The 18,560-nt window shown below is 40.4% G+C and overlaps 1 long non-coding RNA gene across 1 annotated transcript; it reads left to right on the top strand.

Moving 5' to 3' along the window:
- Positions 1-681: 681 nt before the first annotated feature.
- Positions 682-2,804, top strand: LOC148765181 (uncharacterized). Its single transcript, XR_016029744.1, has 3 exons — positions 682-953; positions 1,924-1,946; positions 2,064-2,804. It is a non-coding gene; the product is annotated as an uncharacterized LOC148765181 (long non-coding RNA).
- Positions 2,805-18,560: the final 15,756 nt, after the last annotated feature.

Genomic DNA, 18,560 nt, shown 5'->3' on the forward strand with positions numbered 1-18,560 from the left:
TACCTATTAATGTTATATCAGCAAAACGTAAGGAGATAGATCAAAACCCCGCACAACTTTGGCACGCTAGATTAGGTCATGTCTCTTTTAGAAGGATGAACGATTTTGTCAGTGAAGGATTGTTCTCTTTGGAGGACGTGAAATCACTACAAACTTGTGAATCCTGCCTTAAAGGGAAAATGACCAAGTCACCCTACAAAGGGAAAATGGAACGAGCCGAGGGTCTTTTGGATTTGATCCATACAGACGTATGTGGTCCACTAAGTGTTAGTGCGAAGGGTGGATATAACTACTTCGCTACCTTTACCGACGATTATTCTAGGTATGGGTATGTGTACTTGATGAAGTACAAGTCTGAAACATTTGAAAAGTTCAAAGATTTTAGACACGAAGTGGAAAAGCAACTCGGACGAAGTATTAAGAAGCTACGATCCGATCGTGGTGGAGAATACTTGAGCATCGAGTTCATTGCCTATCTAAAAGAGAATGGGATACAATCCCAATGGACTCCACCGGGAACTCCCACTACAAGAAAATTGGGTTTTGATAGCACAATTTTATAGCGTTTTTTCTATAAATGCTATAATTAATTATAAAAAATAAAAAAACGCTATAACTTGACGAACGCGCACATGATTTATTTAGGCGCTTCTCTAGAAGAGATATATTAAGTCCAAATTTTTTCACTTGCCTCTATCGTCAGATTATTCTGATTCCAAAAATCCATCGTCTTTCAAAACCTCTGTCTCTCTAACGTCGGCCGTCGATTTGTCACACTCGTTTTGCATTTCTCTCTCTGTTCAAGTGAAGGCAGGTATATTGTCTCAAGAAGAGTTGCTCTATTGTCGGCTGCGCCGTGAAACCCTTCCTACAAGCTTCTGAATCATCGTATCTCTCCCCCACTCTCTTTATAGAGTTCACCGCCGCCTCTCTATGTTTTCCAACCATATCTGGTAATTTTAATTTCAATTTCTACATTTATCTCAATTTGAGTTTATTGGAAAAAAACCCTAATTCCTATTAAGATTTTTTTCACGAGTGCACATGTTTGTTGTTGTAGCCTGTAAGTTGTATGAGAAATAAATTAATATGTCGATATATAATCTGGGAAAAATCCTGGAATCTATATCTCACTAGAAAAAGAAAAATAATTGTTAACCAAAAAAAATGACAAACTCCGTACGTCTGGTTGTTACATATGTATGCAAGGATTCTCTTTCCACCATTTACAATAAAATTAATTTATGTATAGCCTACTTAAGATGCCCACTACAGAGTTAAAAATTGCAATTGAGTAGTCAAAGTTCTTTTTGCTTGGTTATGATTATATCAGTATTCTTCCTGTTTCTAGAGATATCATAATAGTATTATTCAAGTATAATATGTAGATATTTTTTAATGCAAGAAGTTATTGTGTTTTTAAATTTTATGGTTGGCTCTCATTGAATAAGCTCCTGAAGTTGTGGTAGTTGTTTTGCATAAGGTTATCTAGACTATCAATGGATTACAATAAGCTCCTGAAGTTGTGGTAGTTGTTTCGCATATCCATTGATTACTGAAAAGGATATGCACAATATATTATCCACGGTAATCATGATGAGTAAGATGATCTTATCACACATCTCGAAAGGACCAGCCTTAGTTTGTAGCTTGTGGTTTACCTTCATTTTTAAATAGTTGGCAGTGTTATGAAACTAGGAGTCGTCAGTTTTATGTACATGCGATCTACTTAGTGGTGTTTAAGTTGTTTGTTATGCCTTGCTTTATGTTCTGTTTCTCTTAGTTATGTTTTAAGATTTTTGACTAGCTAATTATTTTTATTGATCATGTAAATTTGTTTGTCGATATTTCTTTTGATTATTAAGTACGTATTCTACATTTATTTTAGTTAGTGATTGATATTTTATTCTATATATATTTCAGGCTAAGAACTTGGCAAATTGGGTGTAAGTATTACCTCTTAGATTTGAAGATCATTTATTGTATTAACACATAACCAAAGTTGCAATACCTTTTGGGTGGGAATTTAAATGTTACTGATAATGCTCTATTGTGAATCATAGGAAGTTGATTGATGCTTACCGTTTATGGTTACTTGAAGTAGAAAGGGGAAATGCACAATAGTAAAAGGATGAACGCTGACATACCAATTTCAAATCGTCGAGGCTCGACTGGAAAAAGATGGCATTGCAACAAGATGTAAGTTTAAAAATTGATGTTGTTGTTTTTTATATTCTTTGATTATCCATGTATAAATATTTATAGATATAGCTCCAATGTAGAAGCTGAGAATTGCAAAAAAAATGTGAGTTTATATCTTTCTAATGTTATTTAAATGTTTTAACTATCCATGTATAAAGTTGTAGAGATACGTCTAATGATGAAGTTGTGACCTCGTTTCAGGTTCTACCTTTAGTTGAAATTAGTATTTTCTAATGTAAATAAAGTATCTACTGTTTTGTTTTCTGAAACTCATTCTTGTTGGTTTGTGATTCAATATTTCTCTGGGCCCATTTTGTTGCTATCAATATTTGTGTTATTTGGTAGCTTATGATAAATTATGCAGGAATGTCCTAGTTCTTACTATGTACTAAGTTTTTTCTTTTTTTTTTTTTTTTTTTTCTGCACAGGTATTCGGGGAAACATGAGGTTGAAAAACAGAGTTGTTGCAACATGATGAGTTGACCTAGTGCTTGTGGCTTTAGTGTTCTTTTTTAGAGTAACTATATAAGTTAGAGTTTTGACCTCCTGTAATATAGTGAATTGTATTGAAATGAAATTCAAATATTTTGTAAATTTACTTTTATTTGCTATCATAGTAAAATATTACAGATTGTTCTTATATTATACATTATTTTGAATTTTATAGAAATATCATTATGTATGTATTGTTTTAATTGAAGAATGTTATTTAATATTTTTGTACAAAAATTAAATATTTAAAAAAATATAAAATAGTTTTGCATATATACAAGGGGAAAAACAATAGCTCAAATAAAGTGCTACGAATGAACTTGTTATAGCGTTAATGACATACGGTATTGGCAAAACAATAGCGCGTGAGAAATGCTATAAAATATGGAAATAGCGTTTATTAAGTGCTATAGTAGAGAGGATAATAGCGTCAAAACAATGCTATGAAAAAACGAAATACTATAGCGTTCAAAAATCGCTATATAAACATCAGGGGCTATTATAGCTCCGGCAGACATAGCGTTTTTAAAAGCGCTATGATAGCCTACAATAGCATTTTTTGAGCGCTATGGATAACGTTTTGTGTTGTAGTGTCCTCAACTTAATGGAGTCTCCGAACGTCGGAATCGAACTTTATTAGATATCGTTCGATCAATGATGGGGTTCACAAACTTACCGGCATACTTGTGGGGTCATGCACTTCGCACTGCCGCATATTTGCTGAATAGAGTTAACACCAAAGCAGTTAAATCCACACCTTATGAACTTTGGCATTCCCGGAAACCCAACTACAAACATATTAGGATATGGGGTTGTCCCGCTTATGTGAAGCGGTTAGTGGGAGATAAGTTGGATAGTAAATCCGACTTGTGCTATTTTGTGGGGTATCCCGAAGACTCAATGGGATACGAGTTTTATTATGTCAAAGAAGCTAGGACGTTTGTTTCAAGAAATGCCACCTTTTTGGAAAGGGAGTTTCTATCCGATAGAAAAGGCAGCATGATAGAACTTGATGTAGTTCAAGAACCACAAAGTGAAGTTCAAACGCAAGAACAAGAAATAGAACCAATACAACAAACCACTAATATACCTCCTGAACCTACGGTACGTAGATCCGAAAGAGTTCGGAAAATGCCGGATAGGTTATTCCTCCTCGAAAATGATGAAGATCATGTTGATCTTGGACAAGATCCAAGAACATACAATGAGGCCGTATCAGATGCGGACATGGGACATTGGCTAACTGCCATGAAATCCGAAATGGACTCCATGTACTCCAACAAGGTATGGACCTTGGTAGATCCACCCAAAGGAATTGTTCCTATAGGCTGCAAGTGGATCTATAAGAAGAAAATTGGAGTTGATGGAAAGGTATCGACCTATAAAGCTAGATTGGTAGCAAAAGGATACACTCAAAGGCAAGGTGTTGACTATGAGGAAACCTTTTCGCCTGTCGCGATGCTGAAGTCCATTAGGATTTTGCTGGCCATAGCTGCGTGGTACGACTACGAGATATGGCAAATGGATGTGAAGACCGCCTTCCTTAATGGAGATATTGAGGAAGAAATTTACATGGCGCAGCCGGAAGGCTTCATATCTTCTGGAAGTGAGCAAAAGGTTTGCAAGCTCCAGCGATCCATTTATGGATTGAAGCAAGCATCCCGTAGTTGGAACATTAGGTTCGACTCAACTATCAAAGAGTTTGATTTTGAGAAGAATCCGGAGGAACCTTGTGTATACAAGAAGGTTAGTGGAAGGGCAGTGATATTTTTAGTGCTTTACGTTGATGACATTCTACTCATTGGAAATGACGTAGGAATGTTACAACAAACGAAAGCATGGTTGTCCACACGTTTCTCAATGAAGGATTTGGGAGAAGCATCTTACGTATTAGGAATACGCATCTATAGAGATAGAGCAAGGAAGATGCTTGGCTTATCCCAAAGCCTGTACATAGACACCGTTATGAAACGGTTTAGCATGGAAGAATCCAAGAAGGGATTCTTGCCAATGTCCCATGGGGTTCGTCTCTCGAAATCTATGTGTCCGCAAACACCTAGTGAAATCGAGGAGATGAAAAGGACTCCCTATGCTTCTGCCATAGGAAGCATAATGTATGGCATGCTATGTACGAGACCCGATATTGCGTATGCTGTGAGTGTCACAAGCAGATATCAGTCTAACCCCGGCCCGGCTCACTGTAAAGCCGTGAAAGATATCCTCAAGTACTTGCGAAGAACTAAGGATATATTTTTGGTCTATGGGGGTGCCGAGTTGAAATTAGAGGGTTTTACTGACTCTAGTTTTCAATCGGATGTGGACGACTCGAAGTCGAATTCTGGATTTATATTCACGCTTAATGGTGGTGCCGTGTGTTGGAAGAGTTCCAAGCAAAGCACGACGGCCGATTCCACTACCGAAGCGGAATACATTGCAGCGTCCGAAGCTGCAAAAGAGGGGACTTGGATAAGGAAATTCATCCAAGAGTTGGGTGTCATTCCTGATGCTAGTGATCCAGTACCGTTGTACTGCGATAACACCGGAGCCGTGGCGCAAGCTAAGGAGCCACGATCTCATCAGAAGTCGAAGCATATTCTGAGGAAGTATCACGTGATCCGAGAGATCATTGATAGAGGTGAAGTTAAGGTAGAACGAGTCACCTTAGAAGAGAACGTTGCAGACCCCTTCACAAATCCTTTACCGAGATCGGTCCATGAGAAACATCGAGAGTCGATGGGATTGCGATTCATGGGTAGTTGGCTTTAGGTCAAGTGGGAGATTGTTAGAGTAGGTGACCAACAAGCCAACATGTGGCTGTGGTCTTTCGCATTTATTATTGTAATAAACGAACCTTTATTCGTATTAATGATAAAACACCTTGGCATTCTATATCTTTGTCCCTTTGTCACAAGCATAGATATAGTCCTTACAGTTATTACCAGTACCAGTAATTGATCGTTAGGATCGTGAGATATTTACTCAAGTATTATAACTGTTAAACGTGTTCCTAGTCGAAGGGTTACGCCACTAATGTGGATATCGGCCTTTCCCATTAAGACTAGCACTTAGTGTATGTGTACTGCATCTCATCAGTAAACGGTATTGTGATATCGGCATGCATAAGTGGGTGCTCGTAAGTTGACGAGTTCACTGAACTCCCTCACCCTAGAAATCTCTAAGTGGTTCCCAATAATCGAGTAGAGATATCTATGGTATAGTTGTACACCATTAGTCCTTATGACCTAGACATCACCGTGACTTCACTAGAGGACAAGCTGTATCGTGACCTGTCCCTGAGTTCCACCGAGGACCATCCCAAGGGCCAGTGTGTTAGAGTAGGTGACCAACAAGCCAACATGTGGCTGTGGTCTTTCGTACTTATTATTGTAATAAACGAACCTTTATTCGTATTAATGATAAAACACCTTGGCATTCTATATCTTTGTCCCTTTGTCACAAGCATAGATATAGTCCTTACAGTTATTACAAGTACTAGTAATTGATCGTTAGGATCGTGAGATATTTACTTAAGTATTATAACTGTTAAACGTGTTCCTAGTCGAAGGGTTACGCCACTAATGAGGATATCGGCCTTTCCCGTTAAGACTAGCACTTAGTGTATGTGTACTGCATCTCATCAGTAAACGGTATTGTGATATCGGCATGCATAAGTGGGTGCTCGTAAGTTGACGAGTTCACTGAACTCCCTCACCCTAGAAATCTCTAAGTGGTTCCCAATAATCGAGTAGAGATATCTATGGTATAGTTGTACACCATTAGTCCTTATGACCTAGACATCACCGTGACTTCACTAGAGGACCAGCTGTATCGTGACCTGTCTCTGAGTTCCACCGAGGACCATCCCAAGGGCCAGTGTTCGTGCAGTCCGAAATCTAGTGGGAGGTCTGTGCATTGTAGTCGGGGATTCGATCGCTAGAATAGTCTTGGATGTCCTGTGTGTTCTGATAGTTTGTAATCATTCTAAGTCTCTGGCCAGTGCTGACTAAGTGATGATTAGAGGATTCGATTCTCTAAGTCATGCACGTGACGATTACAATACTTGGAACGATCGCACCGTCATCGAACATATAAAGAGGTCTCGATGAACCAATGCCTCTAGTTCGATCGGGACATATGTATCGAAGGGACCGTACTGTACGTTAACTATATCTGAAGGTTCTTGCAGGCACTTCATTTGTATCTAGGGAATCATGACGCGTAGTTGCTAGACGCCAATCTTGATTCGTTGGGTGATTAAGGTGAAACGAGTTTCATCTTAATCGTAACTCTAAGGGGACGAGTTTTGACCACAAAGGGTTGTGGACCCACGGCTAGCTTACACCTGAACCATCGAGGGTCACACTGCTCGTGCACATGAGATCTTTGAATAAACGGTCAAAGGTAAAATATGTTTATCTTTGCATGATTGGAAGTCAATATGATTGGGTCCAACATTCGTAATTTGGAATTATGAATGAGAATAAGAAAAGGAAAAGAATAGGCGAACGTATTAGTGAACCTTCTAAATCGGGAAGTTTCCAAATTTAGAAAGTGCACTGAATTAGGGTTTCCACTTTTGGAAAGTTGGAAATCGAGAGTTGGCACTCGTAATGACGAGGACATTATAATGATTCCGAAAATGTAATCGTTACAGTTTTCCGATCATCGAATTGAGAGAGATGAGCAAGTAAAAGAACTAACGAACTTAAGCTGTTGGGCCCGGTCCAACTTAAGCCCGTTAGGGTTTTATGCAAGACATATAAATACTTGATTTATAGGTCTTGCACACACACAACTAAGAGAACACACGTTCATAACCCTAGCCGCTGCCTCTCTCGATCAGCTACCCTCTCCCAGGGCCACCACCACCGCGCCGTCGCCGGAAATTCGCCGGAATCGGCCACCCGTTGGCCGATCTCTTTCGGTATTCCTTTCCTTCTTTCTTTTCTTCCGTTATTCTGACTATTACGTGTCTAGTGCCACGTGTTTAGTAGATCGAAGTATACGAGGTGAAATCCAAGAGGAGGAAGATTGAAGAATCGAGGATGCGAGAAGGCAATTCTGAAAAACTGCTCTCGGATTTTCTGCGCTGTCCAGCGAGAAAATTCGCCATAAATCAACCGGTGATCGGCTGGACGTGACATTCTGGCAGAAGCTTCAAGACTTATAAATATACAATATTCCAGAAGGAATTGTCCATCCAGTAAATAAGGATGGAGATATTGAAGTCGGAGCAAGGCTGTAATTTCAGATCAGCAAACAGGTTGGATCAATAGGAGTGGGAAGAGCAGCTGGCCATCTTCTCGAGTCTTCGTTCGATTGATGCTTCAAGGACAGCACGTGAATCACACGCGCCGCCGTAGCTTGGATCATCGCCGTTGCTGCCCCGGATTGCACGGATTGGTTTCCGTGGCAATCTAGCTTTGCTTAGTGCGCCTACCTCACGCTTCAAGAGGTAATGTTTCGAATCTATTGTCATTCGATTCGGTTACGTTTAAATTATTATATGCATGATCGTTTTAATAAGAAACTTGTATGATTTTATGTGTCTACATGAAATTGGTTTTATTATTGCGAGCATGATTATTTGATTTAAACGCGAGCATGCTAATTGATTTAATTTCGATTAAGTAATTAAGCATGTTGTTATTTTAATTTCGCTGGAAGCGAAAAGGTACGCAATGTATGTTGTTTTTAATTTCGCTGGAAGCGCAAAGGTACGCAATTAATTGGTTTCATTTAATGGGCATGTGTTTATGTGCTTTAAAGTTGTTTAAATCGCATAAAATTTTTGTTTTCCGCTGCGTACACGTGCCCGAAACCCAACAGTGGTATCAGAGCTCGTTGCGCAATTAATTGCGTTCGTTTTAATATGCTATGATTTTATGCATGTTCGATTTATTAAAGTAGGGATTGTTGTATTATGTAATTGGGAGTTTTCGTAAGTTTAAAATATTTTTGAAATATTGTTTAGAATTTTTTCAGCTTTAAAATTGTTTAAAATTGGAAAATCGGATCTGAAATTATTTTAAAACATCGGTTTTTCAATTGTTCGGATCGAACCGGTCGAACCGGCCGGTTCGATGGTTGTGTGCGATCTAGTTGACCGAATCCACGTGGATTCGGGTCGGTCAGACCGGTTCTCGGTCCGACTGACCCGGCCCACTGATTTGGGTCAACTGGACCGGGCAGAACCGGACCGCTTCGGTCCGAACCGGTCAGACCGGTTGGGCCGAACCGGTTCACTGAAAATAAAAAAAAATAAAAAAAAAATAAAAATTATTTTCGATTTCTATAATTTAACTTAAAACAAATTGATTTTAATTTTTGGAAAATTATTTTCAATTAATCCCAATTATATAATTGAATCAACAATCATCTATTTTAGTAAATAGGTGTTAGATTAATTTATTAATTTAAATTGTTAAATTGATTTCAATTAATAGAACACAAATATAATATTGATTATAGTTCAACTTAATTACTAGTACCTCAACGTTATATGAATGATTTATGCTAGTTGAGGTTCTATAATTATTTTGAAAATTCGATAATTAATTAATGTAATTAATTATGTAGTTAGGTCGTATGTTCCTCTTAGGACAATATGCGTTTCCATATACCTTTAGAGAACATAGATGTAGGAATCACATAGACCAATCTGAACCTTCTGATGAGATAAAACCTTTTAATAAAAATCCCTCATTCTTAATTTAATAAAGAATCATTTCAAGCTATAAAGAAAAACCCAATTTGTTGAGTTATTTCTTTCCTTCTGCCAACGGTTGGATTATGTGTAGCCCTTTACTGTAGTGCAGTAAGCCGTGTTAGCGGGGAGTGCTATGGTAGAGTAAGTTGTAATTCAATTGACATAGCGATGAAGGTAGCCATAGAAAAGGGTTATGTTGGATTAACGTGGTCGGCTAGATTAACTAGGGACTGCGTTAGTTTGGCATAATCAAGTTCTATGAGCATCTTTGATTGGTAGGTTAGACTTGACACACGACGATTTTGATATTCGCGAGATTAACTTAGGTCATTATCAAGTGTGAGGAAAATTAATTTAGGGTCATATTGTTGATATGATTGATTGTGATCTACCTTTGGGCAAATATAATCGGGCTAGATTAACTACGGGTTATATTTGTCTATTGGACCTAAAGCCCATTAAGAAAAATCAGTTTTCTCGTTTGTCTACTAGAGGGAAGTGGAACTCGATAAAATTAGTGGGAGAACAATTAAATAACATAAGGCCAAACATTTAATTGTAACAATCATTTAACGCGAATCTCTAATAATCCTCTTCCCTATACCTCTCAGATAATCATGTCTAAGAATCCCATAATGTCAATCCTCGACAATAAACTCAATGGCCCTAATTACCTAGATTGGTTGCGTAGTCTTAAGCTTGTGCTAACCGTTGAGGGGCGTCTCTATGTTTTGAACGAGAGACTTCCCGCCACTATACCTACCACAACGACTGATGCTGAAAAGGAAACTTATGAAGCGTGGAAGAAAGATGACACACATGCTAGGTGCTATATGATAGCCGCCATGGAGCCCGCGCTTGCGAGGAAATATGAGTCTCACATGCATGCTTTCGATATAAAGGCTCATCTCGATAGCATGTATAGTGAGAATATTAGGGCATCGAGGTACGCTGATATAAAGGAGTTGATCACAGCGAGACTGCGCGAAGGGACTTCGGTCCACGAGCACTGTCTCAAAATGATCACTCTCCTTGAAAAGCTAGTGCATCTCGATGTCACCCTCCCGGCCGAGCTCTCGTTAGATTTGATCCTGTTCTCTCTTCCTAGTTCCTATGAATTGTTCATAGTGAACTTCAACATGAACAAACTAGATCCTCCCTTGGATTAGTTAATGAACATGTTGGTCAGTTTCGAGTCCACCATTAAGAAAGAGAAGTCAGTTCTCATTGATGTTACTTCTTGAAAGAATAGTTCTCCCCAAAAGAAGAGAAAGGAAAGAGTTCCCTTTCCAAACATCAAGTTCGAAGTGGGTGAAGGTAGTGGGGGCCCCTAAGGCGAAATTCAGCAAAACGTAGTGAGATATTAATGATAAAGAACTTTGGCATTCCCGGAAACCCAACTACAAACATATTAGGATATGGGGTTTTCCCGCTTATGTGAAGCGATTAGTAGGAGATAAGTTGGATAGTAAATCCGACTTGTGCTATTTTGTGGGGTATCCCGAAGATTCAATGGGATACGAATTCTATTATGTCAAGGAAGCAAAGACGTTTGTTTCAAAAAATGCCACCTTTTTGGAAAGGGAGTTTCTATCTGATAGAAAAGGCAGCATGATAGAACTTGAAGTAGTTCAAGAACCACGAAGTGAAGTTCAAGCGCAAGAAAAAGTAATCGAACCAATACAACAATCCACTAATATACCTCCTGAACCTACGGTACGTAGATCCGAAAGAGTTCGGAAAATGCCGGATAGGTTATTCCTCATCGAGAATGATGAAGATCATGTTGATCTTGGACAAGATCCAAGAACATATAATGAGGCCGTATCGGATGCGGACATGGGACATTGGCTAACTGCCATGAAATCCGAAATGGACTCCATGTACTCCAACAAGGTGTGGACCTTGGTAGATCCACCTAAGGGAATTATTCCTATTGGCTGCAAGTGGATCTATAAGAAGAAAATTGGAGTGGATGGAAAGGTATCGACCTATAAAGCTAGATTGGTAGCGAAAGGATACACTCAAAGGCAAGGCGTTGACTATGAGGAAACCTTTTCGCCACTCGCGATGCTGAAGTCCATTAGGATTTTGCTGGCCATAGTTGCGTGGTACGACTACGAGATATGGCAAATGGATGTGAAGAACGCCTTCCTTAATGGAGATATTGAGGAAGAAATTTACATGGCACAGCCGGAAGGCTTCATATCTTCTGGAAGTGAGCAAAAGGTTTGCAAGCTCCAGCGATCCATTTATGGATTGAAACAAGCATCCCGAAGTTGGAACATTAGGTTCGACTCAACTATCAAAGAGTTTGATTTTGAGAAGAATCTGGAGGAACCTTGTGTATACAAGAAGGTTAGTTTGAGGGCAGTGATATTTTTAGTGCTTTACGTTGATGACATTCTACTCATTGGGAATGACGTAGGAATGTTGCAGCAAACGAAAGCATGGTTGTCCACACGTTTCTCAATGAAGGATTTGGGAAAAGCATCTTATGTATTAGGAATACGCATCTATAGAGATAGAGCGAGAAATATGCTTGGCTTATCCCAAAGCCTGTACATAGACACCGTTATGAAACGGTTTAGCATGGAAGAATCCAGGAAGGGATTCTTGCCAGTGTCCCATGGGGTTCGTCTCTCGAAATCTATGTGTCCGCAAACACCTAGTGAAATCGAGGAGATGAAAAGGACGCCCTATGCTTCTGCTATAGGAAGCATAATGTATGGCATGCTGTGTACGAGACCCGATATTGCGTATGCTGTGAGTGTCACAAGCAGATATCAGTCTAACCCCGGCCCGGCTCACTGGAAAGCCGTGAAAGATATCCTCAAGTACTTACGAAGGACTAAGGATATATTTTTGGTTTATGGGGGTGCCGAATTGAAATTAGAGGGTTTTACCGACTCTAGTTTTCAATCGGATGTGGACGACTCAAAGTCGAACTCTGGATTTATATTCACGCTTAATGGTGGTGCCGTGTGTTGGAAGAGTTCCAAGCAAAGCACGACGGCCGATTCCACTACCGAAGTGGAATACATTGCAGCGTTCGAAGCTGCAAAAGATGGGACTTGGATAAGGAAGTTCATCCAAGAGTTGGGTGTCGTTCCTTGTGCTAGTGATCCAGTACCGTTGTACTGTGATAACACCGGAGCCTTGGCGCAAGCTAGGGAGCCGAGATCTCATCAGAAGTTGAAGCATATTCTGAGAAAGTATCATGTGATCCGAGAGATCATTGATAGAGGTGAAGTTAAAGTAGAACGAGTCACCTCGGAAGAGAACGTTGCAGACCCCTTTACGAAGCCTTTACCGAGATCGGTCCATGAGAAATATCGAGAGTCGATAGGATTGCGATTCATGGGTAGTTGGCTTTAGGTCAAGTGGGAGATTGTTAGAGTAGGTGACCAACAAGCCAACATGTGGCTGTGGTCTTTCGTACTTATTATTGTAATAAACGAACCTTTATTCGTATTAATGATAAAACACCTTGGCATTCTATATCTTTGTCCCTTTGTCACAAGCATAGATATAGTCCTTACAGTTATTACAAGTACTAGTAATTGATCGTTAGGATCGTGAGATATTTACTTAAGTATTATAACTGTTAAACGTGTTCCTAGTCGAAGAGTTACGCCACTAATGAGGATATTGGCCTTTCCCGTTAAGACTAGCACTTAGTGTATGTGTACTGCATCTCATCAGTAAACGGTATTGTGATATCGGCATGCATAAGTGGGTGCTCGTAAGTTGACGAGTTCACTGAACTCCCTCACCCTAGAAATCTCTAAGTGGTTCCCAATAATCGAGTAGAGATATCTATGGTATAGTTGTACACCATTAGTCCTTATGACCTAGACATCACCGTGACTTCACTAGAGGACCAGCTGTATCGTGACCTGTCTCTGAGTTCCACCGAGGACCATCCCAAGGGCCAGTGTTCGTGCAGTCCGAAATCTAGTGGGAGGTCTGTGCATTGTAGTCGGGGATTCGATCGCTAGAATAGTCTTGGATGTCCTGTGTGTTCTGATAGTTTGTAATCATTCTAAGTCTCTGGCCAGAGCTGACTAAGTGATGATTAGAGGATTCGATTCTCTAAGTCATGCACGTGACGATTACAATAGTTGGAACGATCGCACCGTCATCGAACATATAAAGAGGTCTCGATGAACCAATGCCTCTAGTTCAATCGGGACATATGTATCGAAGGGACCGTACTGTACGTTAACTATATCTGAAGGTTCTTGCAGGCACTTCATTTGTATCTAGGGAATCATGACGCGTAGTTGCTAGACGCCAATCTTGATTCGTTGGGTGATTAAGGTGAAACGAGTTTCATCTTAATCGTAACTCTAAGGGGACGAGTTTTGACCACAAAGGGTTGTGGACCCACGGCTAGCTTACACCTGAACCATCGAGGGTCACACTGCTCGTGCACATGAGATCTTTGAATAAACGGTCAAAGGTAAAATATGTTTATCTTTGCATGATTGGAAGTCAATATGATTGGGTCCAACATTCGTAATTTGGAATTATGAATGAGAATAAGAAAAGGAAAAGAATAGGCGAACGTATTAGTGAACCTTCTAAATCGGGAAGTTTCCAAATTTAGAAAGTGCACTGAATTAGGGTTTCCACTTTTGGAAAGTTGGAAATCGAGAGTTGGCACTCGTAATGACGAGGACATTATAATGATTCCGAAAATGTAATCGTTACAGTTTTCCGATCATCGAATTGAGAGAGATGAGCAAGTAAAAGAACTAACGAACTTAAGTTGTTGGGCCTGGTCCAACTTAAGCCCGTTAGGGTTTTATGCAAGACATATAAATACTTGATTTATAGGTCTTGCACACACACAACTAAGAGAACACACGTTCATAACCCTAGCCGCTGCCTCTCTCGATCAGCTACCCTCTCCCACGGCCACCACCACCGCGCCGTCGCCGGAAATTCGCCGGAATCGGCCACCCGTTGGCCGATCTCTTTCGGTATTCCTTTCCTTCTTTCTTTTCTTCCGTTATTCTGACTATTACGTGTCTAGTGCCACGTGTTTAGTAGATCGAAGTATACGAGGTGAAATCCAAGAGGAGGAAGATTGAAGAATCGAGGATGCGAGAAGGCAATTCTGAAAAACTGCTCTCGGATTTTCTGCGCTGTCCAGCGAGAAAATTCGCCATAAATCAACCGGTGATCGGATGGACGTGAAATGTTGGCAGAGGCTTCAAGACATATAAATATACAATCTTCCAGAAGGAATTGTCCATCCAGTAAATAAGGATGGAGATATTGAAGTCGGAGCAAGGCTGTAATTTCAGATCAGCAAACAGGTTGGATCAATAGGAGTGGGAAGAGCAGCTGGCCATCTTCTCGAGTCTTCGTTCGATTGATGCTTCAAGGACAGCACGTGAATCACACGCGCCGCCGTAGCTTGGATCATCGCCGTTGCTGCCCCGGATTGCACGGATTGGTTTCCGTGGCAATCTAGCTTTGCTTAGTGCGCCTACCTCACGCTTCAAGAGGTAATGTTTCGAATCTATTGTCATTCGATTCGGTTACGTTTAAATTATTATATGCATGATCGTTTTAATAAGAAACTTGTATGATTTTAGGTGTCTACATGAAATTGGTTTTATTATTGCGAGCATGATTATTTGATTTAAACGCGAGCATGCTAATTGATTTAATTTCGATTAAGTAATTAAGCATGTTGTTATTTTAATTTCGTTGGAAGCGAAAAGGTACGCAATGTATGTTGTTTTTAATTTCGCTGGAAGCGCAAAGGTACGCAATTAATTGGTTTCATTTAATGGGCATGTGTTTATGTGCTTTAAAGTTGTTTAAATCTCATAAAATTTTTGTTTTCCGCTGCGTACACGTGCCCGAAACCCAACACAGTGTTCGTGCAGTCCGAAATCTAGTGAGGTCTGTGCATTGTAGTCGGGGATTCGATCGCTAGAATAGTCTTGGATGTCCTGTGTGTTCTGAAAGTTTGTAATCATTCTAAGTCTCTGGCCAGAGCTGACTAAGTGATGATTAGAGAATTCGATTCTCTAAGTCATGCACGTAAGGATTACAACACTTAGAACGATTGCACCGTCATTGAACATATAAAGAGGTCTCGATGAACCAATGCCTCTAGTTCGATCGGGACATATGTATCGAAGGGACCGTACTGTACGTTAACTATATCTGAAGGTTCTTGCAGGCACTTCATTTGTATCTAGGGAATCATGACGCGTAGTTGCTAGACGCCTATCTTGATTCGTTGGGTGATTAAGGTGAAACGAGCTTCATCTTAATCGTAACTCTAAGGGACGAGTTTTGACCACAAAGAGTTGTGGGCCCACGGCTAGCTTACACCTGAACCATCGAGGGTCACACTGCTCGTGCACATGAGATCTTTGAATAAACGGTCAGAGATAAAATAGTTTATCTTTGCATGATTGGAAGTCAATATGATTGAGTCCAACGTTCGCAATTTGGAATTATGAATGAGAATAAGAAAAGGAAAAGAATAGGCGAACGTATTAGTGAACTTTCTAAATCGGGAAGTTTCCAAATTTAGAAAGTACACTGAACTAGGGTTTCCACTTTTGGAAAGTTGGAAAATGAGAGATGGCACTCGTAATGACGAGGAAATTATAATGATTCCGAAAATGTAATCGTTGCAATTTTTTGGTCATTGAATTAAGAGAGACGAGCAAGTAAAAGTACTAACGGACTTAAGCTGTTGGGCCCGGTCCAACTTAAGCCCGCTAGGGTTTTATGCAAGACATATAAATACTTGATTTATAGGTCTTGCACAACAACACAACACAACCCTAACCCTAGCAGCCGTCCACCCCTCTCTCTCGGCCTCTCTCTCCCACGGCCAACACCGCCGCCCACTCCGCCGTTTCGCCGGAATCGGCCGTTGATCGGCCGATTGGCTTGGTAGTCTCTTTCCTTCTCTTTTTCTTCCGTTTTTCTAACTATTACGTGTCTAGTGCCACGTGTTTAGTAGATCGAAGTATACGAGGTGAAATCCGAGAGGAGGAAGATCGAAGATCGAGAAATCGAAGAGCAGCGCACGAGCCGAAGCCGCACGCTGCCCCACGCGCCGCCCCGGAAGACTGCGCGTGTACCTCACGTGCCGCCGTGGCCGATTTGCTGCTGCTGCCGCTGCACCGCTGCTGCCCCGATTGTACGGATTGGTTTCCGTAGCAATCTCGACTTGCTAAACGCTCCTACCTCACGCTTCAAGAGGTAAATGCACGAAACCCTAGTTTCGATTCGTTTATGTTTAAACTATGAATTCATGTTTGCTATCGTATGATTTTACGTGATTATGTGTAATCGTTTTAATCTTTGCAAGCATGTTATTTGGTTTAAACGCAAGCATGTTAATTGATTTAAATTCGGTTAAATTATTTAGCATGTATGTTGTTTTTAATTTCGCTGGAAGCGCAAAGGTACGCAATTAATTGATTTAATTTGTCGGGCATGTACTTGTGTGTTTTAAAGTCGTTTAAATCACATTAAATTTTTGTTTTCCGCTGCGTATGCGTGCCCGAAACCCAACAGTGGAAACGACCCAGGTGGCGGCGTTGGCGGCTTAATAATCTTCCTTCTCTTAGGTTTCACCTCGTGTATTCAATCCACTATCAACGCAGCACTATATACGTGATAGGCTAAGTACAACGAAGAAGAACGAAGGGAAAAGAAACATGCCGATGCGGCGGCGACTAGCGGCGGCGCGGCGGCTGGTGGCAGAGGCAGGGTTTCGGCTGCAAGGTGGACGGCTGATGGAGAAAGAGGGGCTAGGGTTTCAAGCTTGTGTTGTGTTGTTTTTGTGTTGTGTGTCTTTCACAAGACATATAAATCCTATTTATATGATCCTTGTGAAAACCCTAACATGCGTTAAGTTGGGCTAGGCCCAACAGCTTAATTCCACTCTCTTTCTCGGCTCGTTTCTAACAAACGAATGCTCGTAAAAATATAACAATTATATTTTGACAACGAGCACAAATTCTCGTCGATACGTGTACCACTTTGCAATTTACCAATTTCCGAAATTGAAAACCCTAATTTAGGACTTGCCAAATTAGGAAACTTCCCAAAATAGAATGTTCACTAAATTTCCATTGGATTCTTTTCCTCTACTTATTCGCATCCGTAATTAACAATTACGAATGTTCGACTCAATCACATTGCCATCCAATTACACTAAGATTAATTATTTAATCTTAGCTCGTTGCATTAAGGATCTCAAGTACACGAGCAGTGTGACCGTCGATGGTTCACGTGTAAGCTAGCCGTGGGCCCACAACATATTGTGGTTTAAACTCGTCCCTAGTGTAATAATTAAGAAGAAGCTACTTTCAACTTAACTACCCAACGAATCAAGATTGGCATCTAGCAACTACGCGTCATGATTCCTTAGATACAAATGAAGTGTCTGCAAGAACCGTGTGATATAGTGAACATACAGTACGATCCCTTCGATACATATATCCCAATTGAACTAGAGGCATTGGTTCACCGAGACCTCTTTATGAGTTCAATAACTGTGTGGACGTTCTTGATTATATAATCCGTTCGTGTTTGACTTAGAGAAACATATTTCTCTAATCACGACACTTTCAGCTGTGGCCACAGACTGCATGGATTATAAATCGCAAGAACACACAGGATATCCATGACTACTCAAGCGATCGAATCTCCTACTACAATGCACAGACCTCCCACGAGATTTCAGACTGCACGAACACTGGCCCTTGGGGCGGTCCACGGTGGAACTCAGGGACAAGTCACGATACAGCGGGTCCTCTAGTGAGGTCACGGTGATGTCTAGGTCTTAAGGATTAATGGTGTACAACTATATCATAGAAACCTCTACTCGATTATTGGGAACCACTTAGAGATCTCCTGATTGAGGGAGTTCATTGAACTCATAAACTTATGAGCAGCCACTTATGTATGCCGATGTCACAACACCGTTGGCTGATGAGACGCAGTACACATACACTAAGTGCTAGTCTCGAATAGGAAAGGCTGATATCCTCATTAGTGGCGTAACCCGTTGACTAGGAACTGTGTTTAACAGTTACTATACTTAAATAAATAATCTCACGATTCTACTAGATCTATTTAGAGTAATTAAGTAACTGCAAAGACT

This window comes from Erythranthe guttata, chromosome 14, assembly GCF_056151865.1.
Source record: "Erythranthe guttata isolate IM_541 chromosome 14, IM_541, whole genome shotgun sequence".
Lineage (NCBI taxonomy): Eukaryota > Viridiplantae > Streptophyta > Magnoliopsida > Lamiales > Phrymaceae > Erythranthe > Erythranthe guttata.